Source organism: Drosophila navojoa, chromosome 2 (assembly GCF_054131105.1).
Source record: "Drosophila navojoa isolate 15081-1374.11 chromosome 2, UAZ_NAV_1.0, whole genome shotgun sequence".
Taxonomy (NCBI): domain Eukaryota; kingdom Metazoa; phylum Arthropoda; class Insecta; order Diptera; family Drosophilidae; genus Drosophila; species Drosophila navojoa.
The window spans coordinates 13,888,251-13,901,610 of NC_142890.1; the positions used below are offsets into that span (position 1 = coordinate 13,888,251).

A 13,360-nucleotide genomic window follows, 5' to 3' on the forward strand; every position below is an offset into this window, starting at 1 on the left:
GATTGAATTAGAAACAGCTTGCCACAGGTAAATGGTTTACCATTTAATTTTGTCTCTCGGTTAGCCAAGCTTGATTTGATGACAACAATCGCAGCTGTGTTTGCGTGTGTGTGTGGGTGTGTAATAAATGTTGAACTGTTAACGATTACTTCAAGTGTGTTTAATTGATGCTTTGCAATTGACTTAAAGCAAACAGAGCAGCGAGCGCGCAGGACACCAGCCAGACGGTCGAAGAGGCAAATATGTAGATGGGTAGACGAATGTCTGCATATGAACAATGGCTTACCACAGGGCTAACACACAATGGCTTGAATATTTCGAGCAGCTGTTATCTGAGCAAAGGTAAGAGATACGCTTCGCTGCATCGACAGCAAAAGCAACAACAACAACAACAACACTCGAATAAACCTAACTGTACCAAAAATTACGTATACGCATAGATTCATTACACACTCTCTTTCAGTTTATTCTAGCGTGCGCCTGAGCTGAGTTTAGCAACCATTCTGTTCGGTATGAAAACATGCAAAAATTCAACATTTTACAAATAAAATATGAACCTGCGCAATTCAAATATGAACATTTACAAAAAACAAACGATATTGCAAAGCTTCTATTGAGCTTCTGTATAAGTAATCTTCATGAAAACGGGAAATGGTAAAGAAATAGGACAATAGAGTAGACTATTCCATATATTTCTCTACTCCAACAAAGCTTTTATTTGTAGCAAACTGCATTGTGACTGGTATGTGACTTGAATATTACTCAGCTTGATATAAAATCTATTGCTGATGAACTGATTTCGCATACAAGCAGAATTCAACCGAAATTCACAACAAAGAATTTATTTGAGTAGCTAAAAGTAAAGTTTAAAAATCTTAATTCATATAAAGATTTTTTAACTTGTCAAAATTTTATTTTATTGTATTTTCTTGCATTTTAATGCATGTATTAGATTATAATATATAGAAAAAGCAAAATTAGATGTAAATTTGTTTTTTATACATTTTTAAATATATTTATTTAATACATTTACTTATTTCCACATTCCGTTTACATTCAAGCGCATTTCCCACTTATTATGCAGCCCCTGCCTGCCTCGCTCTTAAGATAATGAAAAGGTTCCGTAAGTTAACGCGAGTTGAGTGGATAAAATGAAAATAAACTAATCATAAGCATTTGCCAAGCTGTATTAGCAGTTGAATCCGCACGAACATGTGTCGCACAAGTGCCTCGTTGTCGGAGTGTTGCATCTTGGCCTTCAATATGCGCGCCGGCTGTGTTTGGGGTCTGCATCTGCATCTGCATCTGCTGAGGCAGCTCATTAACTTTGCAACGTCAACACTTGGGGGTGCAACGCTGGTTGCACTGTTGAGGGTGCTACAGAAAACTTGAGCTATTTAACTACATCTATCGCAGTTTCTGTTTGTTTGTTTGCTTGTTTGCCAGTTTGTTTGTTTGCCTGTCATTCCCCGCGTCTGTTTGGCCAAGTGCGTCGAATAAATATTTATTCGGTGAGTCATGACTACAAATACGCGGCTACGAGCTGCGCCACTCCCCCAGCGTTCTTAGGTAGCACAGTGGATGCAAGACTTATTCACTTGCGCCGTTAGATTTGAGATTTTCAGTTATGCGCCATAAGTGCGGCTCATTCGTAAGTATTTGTGCTTCAAATGCAAATGCAATGGCACATGCAGATGTCAGTTGCTTCATTGCCATTTGCCACGCTTCGAATGTGATTTGCGTCTGCCTTACGCTCTGGGGTATAATTTGACGTAGCATACTTTTCAGCGCGCCAGCTGATTGTTTTGCACTCCCAGAGCCTCCTGCTCATTACATCACACACACACACACACTCACACACACACTAACTCTGTAGGTAAATCTGCACACACTATTGTCGACAGCAAGTGCGATTACATAAGCACATAATCACACACACACTCACTCACACTCACACTATGCTGTGCTTTAGTCTCTGGGGCGCCCTTAAAATCAGCTTAATTTTGCATGCGCCAGCTCGAATTACCGAGACGGTTCCCAGCTTGACAATTGTTATTGTTGTTGTTTTTGTTTTTGGTTACTTTATTTTGTCTTCTGTTAGTTTTCCCTCATCTGTCTCATTTTTGATCTTGACGCCTTGGCTGCTACAATTTCCGCACACTGAATAGATTGCCTTCTGCTGGCTGGAGCTGCTTTTGATTGATGCGACCGCCAAGGCAAACAGATTAGCTGCGGTCTCTGCCGGCACGCAAACTGTATATATATATAGAGTGAGAGAGAGAAAAGAGACTTTGTGTGCAGCAGAGTCAGTAAAAACTGTAGCTCAATGAATAACCATTTTTCTAATGCTTTCATGTAATCGCTAAGCTCGAATAAAAACGAAAGAAGCAGCAAGTACACACTCTTTAAACTGTGTGCGACTCGTGTTTGTGTCAACGGGGCACGTCTTTGACATTATTCATACGCCACGTGGCCAGCGCTGGCGTGCAATTTCAATGGTCAATCAAAGCGAGCGACGGAACTTCGTTTATGATTTCTGATAGCCAGCTACATGACAATACCAAATAGAATTGAGCTCGCCCGCTGCTTGCCACTGGATTTTATTGGACCAGGTCGTGCTGCGTTCGGTAGTGCAAGTTTTGTGATAAAAAGATTCCAGCTGCTCGGGCAGGATGGCCGTGTCAGTGGCAGTCGCCTGTAGACGATTAACTGGCATTGAGGTGAAGCCATGCCCAGCCAGTGCTAGAATGTTGCGATTGCCAGTTGAAATTGTGCAGTGCAGTGAGCGCTTCGTTTGAGCTGGCTGATGCAATCTGTATCTGTAGCGAGCTAAAAGCAACTATCTGTTTCGTTTCACCTGCAGATGAACTGGATTCCAGTTCGTCGGGTTTTTGTGGCATTTCATGCGCTGCTGCCAGGTGCGAGTAACTTGAATAATTTTCAAATTTGACAGCGGACATATGGCACCACTTTTAGCCAGCTGTTCGCCGGTGCTGCGCCCCCTCTGAGGTAACGGAGGTTGCTATTGGCAGCGTATGCCAAACGGAAGCTTCAACGGAAACAGTCAACGTGGCTGGGCGTTCCGAGGTAACCTATCAAGCATTTCATGTATTGAATGATGTTCAGTTCTTTCTCTCTCTCTATCTATCTCTGTCTCCTCTGCTGCAGTTCTCCTCCTTTTCACTCTACTGAATAATGCATGGCGCCTGCAGAGCACAGCATACGTAGTCACAGCGGAGTAGGCAAAAGGATATCGTAAAACGTATCGCCAGAGTTTCCGTATCCTATTAAGTGTGGAAATTACTTTCATATGCACATTTTGATTTCCTAGTTGCAGCATTTTTCAATGCTCCAGCTTCCACGGCTGGCGATATCGGTCCGCGGGGTAGACAGGCAATTGTGCAGCGAACCTGGACATAGGTGCATTAGGGAGCGAGCGCGACCGGCGCACAGGAAGCCCAAGTGCAGGTGCAGTCGTTTGGAATGCAATCAGCCATTGTTATGGCAGGAAAGTTGAGTGCTGAGCACTGGCCCAAGCAGAATAGAATAGACGAAGAGAATACGAATGGAAATATTTTAGCATTTAAATGCCAAAGTTTTCATAAGCCGGATGGCTAAGAAACACTTATTTAAATGCTAATATGCATATTGTTTTTTACAACTCAAATAGTGCTGGCAATGAATATTGGCTCTAGTGCATGAAATACTAAGTCCAATAGATTGTATATAAGCATTTGCCGATAGTGTTAATTCCTTGGAAAATTAAACCAGACAAAAGAATTTATCTGAATAAGAGTAAATAATTTAATTAACATAAAACCTAAATCCCATTCTGATTTATTCTACTACACATTATTTAATGCACTTCTATTCAATGAACACAAATTTACATTTGTAGTGAATTTGGCCTGCGGAAAACTAATTTCAAACGCTTTGTCATAATACAGCATTAGTTTACAGTTTAATAACTGTGAACAATAAACATGTGCATCGAAAATTCTTTTATTTTATTTTATTTAATTTTTTTGAGTAATGAAACTGAAACAATTAAATATTTTGCAGGCATCTTCAATTGCTTCTGTGAGATATGATTTCATAAACATTTAATTAAGTTATAACGTGAAAAAAATTACAACAATGAACAAAATGTTTGCAAATGAATAATGCACGGAGTCTATTGCATTTGCATTGTTTGCAATGAATATGGCAATTTTATGATTAGAAAATCAATTAATTATGTAGGCAGTTGATATGTATTTAACAGGGGGGAAAAAATGAATATTGTTTTAGAATTTTTCCGCCTATGGGCCTATATTAAGTAATCTAAGCTGGAAGACAGTCTCTGCGCGATGATCTATATGCTTTGTGGTTGTGGCTGTAAGGGTTTCAGGGTCTGTAAGATTGCCTCTGACTCTCTTTAATTTGAGGTCTAAGATTGTCCCTGAGCTTTGAAATATATGCCTGCTCATGATAATATTTTTGAGTGTTTCTGGGTCTATCAGAGTGTTTCTATAAGCAGTGTGGTGAGCTGAGTCAGCCACCATTTCAATAATAATATTTGATAATGTCTCATTGTCTCTCATCTCTGCCTCTGAACGGTTGCCCCTTTTCCCTGAAATCCAAATAAATAAAATAAAATAACGTCTGTAGAAATGCTATGGCAATTTTATTTACTATTATAATAGAAATTCAATATGCAACTTTAAATTTAAATAACATTCACGCACGATTCATAGCCACATTTCCATAAATCATGAAAATCAATGATGTCTAAAATTAGCAACTGCCAGAGAGGAGAGAGCACAGCAGCAAAAAAAAGGAAACAAATAATAATAACTGTGCAAGCGTAACAAAGCCCGAACATCATATAGGCCACTGAAATATGGCATGAAATGAAAGCGAAAGCTAAATAATACGCTGCTCACAGCAACAACAACAATAATAATAATAAAACAGGGCACAGCAAAATAGAGGGTAAAAGAGATGAAAAAAAAAAAAATAAGAGGAAAACACGAATCGGCTGCGATAACAGCGAGCGCCCAAGTTGGGGCAAATGGGTTGGCCTGCCTTTTCCTCAAACGATAAACCTTTACACTTCATTAGGCGTCGAAAATTTCATGCTTCAACAGCTTGACGCTGTGACGACGATGCCACCAAAGGGTTACGGCCAATCGTCAGTCCGGTCCGCTGCCGTGTTTAATCAGTGAATCAGATGATTCAGTTTCACTCGATTCGCTACGTTCGTTTGTCATTTTCCATTCGATATGCAGATCGAAGCGAAAAAAAGTGAAGAGACCCTAGAAAAATGCACAATTGCACAATCCTGAATTGGCAACAAAACTCTGGAACTTATGTCAAAGAGTCAAATGGCAAATATAGAAAAGGAAAACATAATTTCTTCGTTTCAATTGGAGCTGCTTCAGATAAATCCCGTCAGTTTCTGGCAATTGTCATAGCGTATAGGGAGAATCTAAGCAATTGCAATAAACTAGAATTTGCCTTTCGCCACTTTCTTTAGCTGTTGTTATTTGTCTCGAGCTCTCTTGAGTGCTTTGTTGTTCGCAAAACTTGTTTGTGCACTTTTTCACTTACAGCCAATCTCAGTTGTCGAGGACAGCAACAACAGCAGCAACAGCAGCAACAACAATGTCAACAGCAGCAACACGCTGCGTATACGCTTTTCGATAAGTAAGCGAGAATTTACAAATAAATTTCTGCAAAATTTAAGCGTCCATTGAAATATAAAATTATTTTGCAATACAATAAAAAAAAAATGTCAATCGGTAAGCGTGTGCGATAAAATAATTGCACACACACAAGTTTTTTAATTAAAAACTACACGTAACTTGCGTCAAATGTGCGTGAAAGGTAGCGAAATGTGAAAGCACTGCAAATCCGTGGCAAGGCCAGCGCATTGAGCTGCGCCCCAAGGCAGCACAATAAATCATCAGAAACGCACTCGATCGATAATTCGCATTAATGTCGACTGCAACTGCCACAATATACACAGATCAGCAGTATTTCAAAAGGCTGCATGTCCTGCCTGCTCTTGTTTATGGTTGGAAAGTTAAGAGACGTCGCTTTAAGAATGGTCTAATTGTTGCTTTCGTTCAGTTTAAGACGCCTTTTGTGGCGCTTCTGAGCTGCGTTGTCAGTTTAAAGACGCCTTTGCTGACAGGCAACTAATCAAGCAAAACAAATATCCTTTGTCTCTGCCCGGGGCCTCGCTAGACTCTTGAGTCCATTCAGAGTCCATGCATAGAAATGTTTGGCTTTGCTGTGGCAGCACGCTCGACATTATTAATTTTAAACGCCCGCTGCGAGAGGGCCACACAGACAGCAGGTGGTCGAGCGGCCGGATAAAGCCGAAGGTAGCAAAAGAATGGAAGAGAGAGAGAGAGAGAGTGGGAGAGTGGGAGAGAGAGCAGCAGTGAAATGAAAAACCTTTATATTATGGTAGTGATTCATAAATTGTGTGTCATAAGCGTGCGAAAATTGTACAAGTATTTGAATTTAATTATGAACTCTGTGTGTCCTTGGCACAGAGACAACAGGCACAGGCACAGGCACAGGCAGCCGGCAGCTGGCAGCTGGCAGAGCCGATTGTGGATGCGTGATAGCGGCTTTGACTGCGAGTCGCTTGTGCGAGAGCAAAGTCTCTGTGATAAATGGCGTGTTCCGTGCGGGCTTCACATATGCAGAGCGCGAGGAAGATGGATCGCGAGGAGTTGGCAATATTAGTTTGGGTCGCATGCAAAATACTTGAGCTGAACTTCACTTTTATCTTACTGTGGCTCACACACACACACACAGACACACATTTATAATATATATCACATATAAGGCTTTTACCTGCACGCCATTAGTCAAACACACACACACACACAGGCGAAACTATGCCATAAAGGGTTACAGCAGGAGGTCGGCGTGGCTGGCTGCGTCTCCTTTCCCACATCCGGCTGAGAGCGCGCGTGCTCTGCTGAAAGAAAACGCCTCACTGCATGCAACAATGTGCGAGTCAAGTCGAACAGCGTTGCCCCATCGTGCGACTGACTGCTGACTGAGAGTCCTACTTCTTCTTTTTCTTCTGCTCAGCTCTGACTGCAGCAGCAACTGTGGCAACTGCAGTCGGCTGCAGCGGGCTGCCCCACAACAGCTTGACTTCACACCTCGCTGCAATTTAGTGTGAAATTGCAGTGTGGCGTCTTGGCCAGCTCTCCAGCAACGGCTGGATCGGCACGGGCCGTTTGCTTAGCAGCTGTGCCAAGCAAATATCACATCACGTATTCGTAATCGTAATGCATAATCCATAATATAATGCAAATGTGCCCCAGTGGAGGGATTTTAAATTGTTGCCAAAAGTGCCTGTAAATTGAAAATTTTACTTTTATTGCATAATACCATGAGGCATTCTCAAATATATATCATTTAATGCATGTTCCATCCATGTGAACTGCATAGGGTATGGCAGACATCATGCTTTCAATTGACAATCGCTTTGATTAACTGATATCGGATACATTGTGTGCACAAGCTGGGAGCATTGTGCGTAACCCAATTATATGCGCCACTCAGGGGGTGGAGACCGGGTCACAGGGACACGCAGCTCCGGCACAGGTTTGTGCTATTAAATTGCAATTCCTTTCGATTTGCGCAACTTTGCTCGCCCATTTATCTGCAATCTCAGCAGCCAGCTCTCTCGCTCTCTTGCTCTCTCTCTCTCTCTCTCTCACACACACTCTGTGCTTGTGTGTGTGCCTGTGCCTTATGCAATCTTCTAGCCTTATGCCCTTTAATCTACGTCGTGTACTTGACACAAATATAGTAGAAAAACAACAAACACAACAACAACAACAACAAGCTCCTGAACTTTATGTACACAAAATCTACACGCACACACACACATGCACTTAACTGTATTTTGCATAAAAGTAAAGCGCAAGCAGGAACGCCAACGTAACGCATATGCGCCAACCGGCAGCTGCATAAATCTAGCGCTGAAATGTATGCAACACATTTATATGGGCACGCCCAAAGACAATGCCATGCCAGGTGGCAGCCAGAAGAAGTCAACTGCAAGCGAAGCGACAAACTTGCTGCTTGGCAGTGAGCCCAACAAATACATATATACACATATATATTTAAATATACAAATGCACAAAGGATATGCAAAACGAAGACAGAGAGACTGACAACAAAAGCAAGAAAAGGCAAACGGTAAATGTACAGCGTTTGACCCCTCCCCCTTTATTAATTCTAAATAATGTGTGCCTGCTGGATGCTGCATGTTGCATGTTGCATGCTGCATGCTGCATGCTGAATGTTTCAAGCCGGAAAGCGAAAAAGTGCTTCAGGAATGTCGCTTGCATTTAAGCGCAGCCGATTGCAATGCTCGCACACCGAGTTCAAAACGGAAATAATTCAAATGCAGCAAAGTGTTGCAAGTGCCAGCCTCTCGGCTGATGAAGTGAGCACTTAAAGGTGGCGCCCTCTGCTGCTCAGTATTAGCGCTGCGATCGGCAGGGAGCCGCACCAAACTGAGTTCAACGTGCCACTGAAAATAAGCCGGAAGCATTAAGTCGCATTCGTCTGGCAGCGAGTCAAAGCGCAATGCCTGCCCAGATATGCATTTGTGGTGCAACGCACACACACACACACACACTCTACACACAGTTTTGCGCTATCACGTACGAAGGGAAACAACTATGCGACAGCTTGAAACAAAATGTATTCATACAAACACACAGAGCCCTGCGCCGGCATTAATGGCGAAAAAAGCAAAATGGTTGGACGTGCCAGTGCCTAGGCCACAGCAGCAGAATAGAGCTGAGCAGAATAGAACAGAGGCGGCCAGGGCTGGCTGAGTGGCAACAGGCAAGCAACTAGCCGCAATTGTAGCGCCAACAACAACAGACAACAGCAACAACAACAACAGTGGGAGGAGTCGGCCATCCATCCCTTTGCTTACGCCAGCAGTATACGCTGCGGATGAGTAATGTGCGGCTTTCTTAGCTGCTTTGTGCTGCTGCTGCTGCCGATTTGTAGTTGGCTGGCCATAGTGCTGTGTTGCCAAGTAGTTTTCAATTAGCTCAGCCTTGACAGCCAACATACACACACACACACATACACACACATCACACACCCATGCACACATGCACATGCATGCACAGTTGAGTGCTTTTCACACTCACTCTACCTCTCTCTCTCTCTCTCTCTCTCTTGGTCTTTCTGCGTCCTCCATGCCTCTCAACCTCTTTACCTTTATTCAATTGCTAGCACGGGCTTTGGCCAAGTTACTTAAGAGCAGCAAAGTAACAACAAGACACAAAATACTAAATGTGGCGAAACTGTAAAAAAAAAAGGGAGTAAGCTGAAACAATTTGCCTGGGATGGCTGACGAGGCGATATCCTGCTAAAGGCCTAGAAGAGAGCAAGAATCCCAAATGCCTAGTGCAATCAAAAATGCGTGGGAGAGATGAAAAAGATGAGAGGAATCAAATTCGAAAATCGTCTTTTGACCAATTCATATATTTACGTATACTTAATTTATCCATAGTAAATCCTATATGCCTATTGACCTACTCACTTATAATTCAAAATACATATATATCATGCTCATATATTTACACCTTTGCTATTATACCCTCTTCTGGCCGATATTATAATGGGTATGGCTTTTGAATGGGGTGGAGGTGGAGCGCCATCAATCCACACGCACAGGCCGGTCAGCCAACAGACTAACGGATGATCAGAGACGGTATTAGGGGCCGGCGCAAGGCAATAGACTGCGCATTTGTTTTCATCGGCAATTGGCAAGTGAAAGCTTTTAACGGGAATTGTGCACGGCAATCGCTTCAAGTAGAGCACTCGCACGGCCAGCAGCTGCACTAAAGCGCGAATACCAAACGTTCTCGCCTCTTTGTCTATCTGTCTGTCGCTCTATTTGTCTGTCTGTCTGTCAGTCAGCTGACTAATGCCTCTTAAGCCACTGCAGCTGAAAATTTGTTGCACATTTTAGAGCTCTACCATCAAGGATATATCGACTATGTAGACTAGTGAGTCCACTTTTATTACCTACTCAAGTTGGGCTATGTGCAAAATAAAAGTGAGATACAATCAATAAACTTATAAATTGGGAAATTAATATTAATAGCTTCGTTCATTTTAGTTAATTTATGAAAAACATATTTAATATCAATAAAATTTTATTTTATATATATATAATAAGCGCGCCTCTTTTATTAATTTAGAGTAAAGTTCGTAACTCTGTAATCAATTGTGCATAAACTATTTTTTATAAGCTTTTGATTTTACCATTTTAATAAAATTATGGCTATTAAAAGAAAAACGAAAAAAAAAACCTTTATTAATACTCTTAAATTAAAACTTTAGTTTTTGCTAAATAATATTTTAAATATATAATTTTTAATATTACTGCAAAAAGGTATATATTAATAATTGATTAATCAAAAGTGCATTGGTTGAGCCTGCTCGACTTGCAGATGCCCTGGACCATGCAACCAGCTTATATTCCACTCATTCATTAATGTTCTATTATGCATACATAGCACACACACACACACTTATGCATGCATTCACACATAGGCATTAGCCCGGGCTCTGTTAACTCCGCTGTATCGGGTATATTCCGAGAACTTATTTGATGCTAATAACAGACAAATGTGTAAACCAGGAATACATATAGAGTATACCTCCCGTTGCCTGGTACAAGCATTTGTACATAAACATTATACCCTGATTTTCAATGGGTTAAGGATATACATATAAAATATATATAAAAAAAATATAAATAAATATACTTAAATCTGATGGCAAATATTTATATATTGCGTAAATAAATTGATGGAATATACTGAGAATATATAATTTGATGGCCATTCAATTTAAATGAAAAACATATTTGCTCAAGAGAAAAGTGCTCTGGCACTCTAGCCATATGCATATATTTTATTTAATATATTTGCATTGCTAAGAGTGTTTTGCAGGCACCTCATCTCATCTGGCATCATCGCATCTGATCTGGTATCATCTGGCAGTCGGCACACACCTGTTAAATTGCCACGTCGAATAATTTCCAAATTGTTAGCCAGCTTGTTTTCGGCTCCTCGGGCGTATCGACTGCGGCAGTTAAATTTTGCATTACTCAAATGTGTGCTAGTGGGCCTCGGGCGCGCACACACACACACATGCACACATACATACATACATACATACATAAGCCACATGCATACATGGATGTGCTGTGAAATTGTAATGCGCTGCAGAGCTGATTGCGATGGGCTCGTGTGGAGTGTGCTAAATTAAATTTCAGTTAACCCAATCAGTGGAACGGCAAACGAGCAAACTGAACATCAATTTTTCTGATTGTTTGCACAGCGCGAACGGGCCTCAATTGACTCGAGACTCCCGGGGACTGAGGCGGTGCTTTATTAATATAGCCGCAGGACTGCCCAGTTGGCCGCCTTTCGCCCCTTTCGTCCCCTGTCGCCTCCTGTCACCACTTGCCGATTCAATGGCGATGGCAATTTTTTTCATAAATTTATAACCAAAAGCCGTAACGAATGGCAACCGATGGCACCGTCCTTGGCTGCATACCGAATGGCCGTCAGTTTGGCAAATGTTTTATTGCGTACATAAATTGCAATTAGCTTCAGCGCCTGCTTGGCTAAAGCCGTTCCAGGCCCACCCGGAGACCCGCCGGGACGCGCCAGGACGCGCCAGGACCCGGCAGCTCCCGCCAGGACACGCATGTGCGCGCCCTGGGAGTGCCGTTATATGACGAACTGCCAGCGCCCCGCCTCGCCGCATTTTTGTGGGTTAACAAAACATCAATTGGCTTATTAATGTTTGTGCTGCCGCAGCTCCAAGCTGCTCCAAAGACAACATCATAATCACCGCCGACTCGACTGGCAACGCGTGTGTCCAATTGGCGCGCCAGGCACATGGCCCCAGCGGACTCCTCGCGCCTCCTCGGGACAGTCACGCCTGCGTTTAATGTGAAATTATGGCTTTAATGCGCTGCCAAATGTCAAGCGCTGTTCTTATAAAATATTATTGTGTATCTATGTGTCTGCCCGTGTAGATGTGTATGTACGTGTCTGTGCCTATGTGTGTGTGTGTGTGTGTGTGTCTATGAACTGCCAGCAATTTTGCATTCTTAATTGCCATTCTTGAGCTGATAAAACGAATGAAATAAAACACAACTTCCAGACTTTTATAATGTGTGTTATTCAATTATATATGATTAAGCCTTTATCAGACAGAGTCAGAGTCAGAGTCAGAGTCAGAGTCAGAGTCAGAGTCAGAGTCAGAGTCAGAGTCAGAGTCAGAGTCAGAGTCAGAGTCAGAGTCAGAGTCAGAGTCAGAGTCAGAGTCAGAGTCACACTGAGTTTATATACACAACTCTACGCTGAAACACTTCTGCCTCGGACATAAGCGAATCGCTTAATCTCATTATATACGCAAAGCGTTTCTGCTGAACGAAAGAAGCTTTGAGTGTAATGCTCTCTAGATAATAGAGCGCTCTCTAACTATGTATACCTGGCCCTTGAGTACCCATTCAGGGCTGTACAAGCGGCGCCCGTTAAATGCCAATTGATTGATTGAATTTGTATATGTATGAGTGTGTGATGTGTAATGGTTTGTGTGCGTAATCAGTTGGCATTCAATTGGTCCAAGTTTGTTTTTAAAGGGAGCACAAGAGCTTGCAGCATTTTTTTGGTCAGACTTCATTTTTCATTTCCTTTCCAACTGAATGCTATATGTATGTATTGCTTTTTCTTCTTTTGAGCGAGTGTTTCGTATTGTGGCTTTTCTGGACCCAATGCAATGTAAAAACATTTAAGGTTTCAATTAAGCACAAGCAAACAAAAAATGAAAACGTGGAAGTATAAACAAACGTTTAAGCAGAGAGACCCAATGGAGAAGGAATGCCTGAAAAAGAGACTGAAAGAAGGAAAGGGTTGCCAACCCCGGAAAGTCGGTCAGAATATTCAGAGTAATCAATTTGGGTTTGCAAAATAATACATATTCACATATAGAAATCATCTCAAGCTGGGCGCTGGCCAGTCCTTTCACTCGAGTTGCCTCAGCTTGAAGGAGAGGCAAAAAATTATTGAGCTTACGTGCAGCATGACAAACGATGGCTGCAGAGACGGATGTCAGTATGTGTGTGAGTGTGTGTGTGTGTGTGTGAGTGTGAGCTGGGGCAACAGGCAGATTTTACCATCAAGTGTCAAAGTTTAGAGTGTAACGTCCACTTTAGTTATATTGAGATTTATTGTGCTGCCAATAGGCGAGCGAGAAGCAGGAGTCTAAGAAGGGTTCCCCGTCTCGCACT

General features: G+C 42.1%; 1 long non-coding RNA gene across 1 annotated transcript in view; it reads right to left on the reverse strand.

Moving 5' to 3' along the window:
- LOC149092162 (uncharacterized) overlaps positions 1–11,238 on the reverse strand; it is a 122,920-nt gene extending 111,682 nt beyond the window's left edge. The window contains exon 1 of the long non-coding RNA XR_016197288.1: positions 11,204–11,238. This is a non-coding gene — a long non-coding RNA (uncharacterized LOC149092162). The remainder of the gene's footprint in view (positions 1–11,203) is intronic.
- Positions 11,239–13,360: the final 2,122 nt, after the last annotated feature.